Here is an 857-nt window from a genome sequence, read left to right on the forward strand (position 1 = left end):
GGGGGGGGGGGGGGGGGGGGGGGGGGGGATATAGTGCTACTGACCTTTCAAAAACTTTAAAAAAAAAACTTTTATTTTAGGACAGTTTTAGATTTACAGAGAAATAGCTAAGATAGTACCAAGAGTTCCTATATACCTCATAACACCCTGTACCCAGTTTCTCCTATTATAAACATCTTACATCACCTCTATGGGACATTTGTTACCATACTAATGAAGCAAAATTGATACATTATTATTAACTAAAGTCCATACTTTGTGTTCCCCTAATGACCTTTTTCTGTTCCAGTATCCTGTACAGGAATACCACATTACATTTAATTGTCATGTTTCTTTAGGTTCCTCTTGGCAATGTCAGTTTCCAAAAACTTTTAAAAAGCAAATGTTTAGTTAATGTTGTAATTGTCATATTAATTTTGGGTCTAATTTAATAATATTTCAGTTTATCAGAAATGCTGTATATACTCCATAGCATAGTGGGACTCTTAATTTTTATTTATTTGTTTGTTAAAGCAAGCACTTTGACTTGTACGTTTTTGTTTGTAGCATTGTTAGACACGGTGATTATTTGGCTTATTTGATAAAGCCTTCATTAGGAGCATGGATCTGAAATTTAACATCGTTTCTATAGGGGAAAAAAAGGGATTTGCTTTAGAATGATCTGATTTCCAATTTCCAGGAATGCATTTCAGGGGAAACCAGGGACTGCTCGCTTCTTTGGGTTAAAAGAAAGAGGCAGAGTTTCATATGTTTTCCTTGAACACCTTAATGGCCAATAAATATACCCATTCTCAATTCCTTTTTTTCTTTTTTGAGGATGGAGCTGTCTTAATCTTTAAGATAATTAATTAATTAAT

Source organism: Galeopterus variegatus, unplaced genomic scaffold, assembly GCF_000696425.1.
Source record: "Galeopterus variegatus unplaced genomic scaffold, G_variegatus-3.0.2 Scaffold16588, whole genome shotgun sequence".
Classification (NCBI taxonomy): Eukaryota; Metazoa; Chordata; class Mammalia; order Dermoptera; family Cynocephalidae; genus Galeopterus; species Galeopterus variegatus.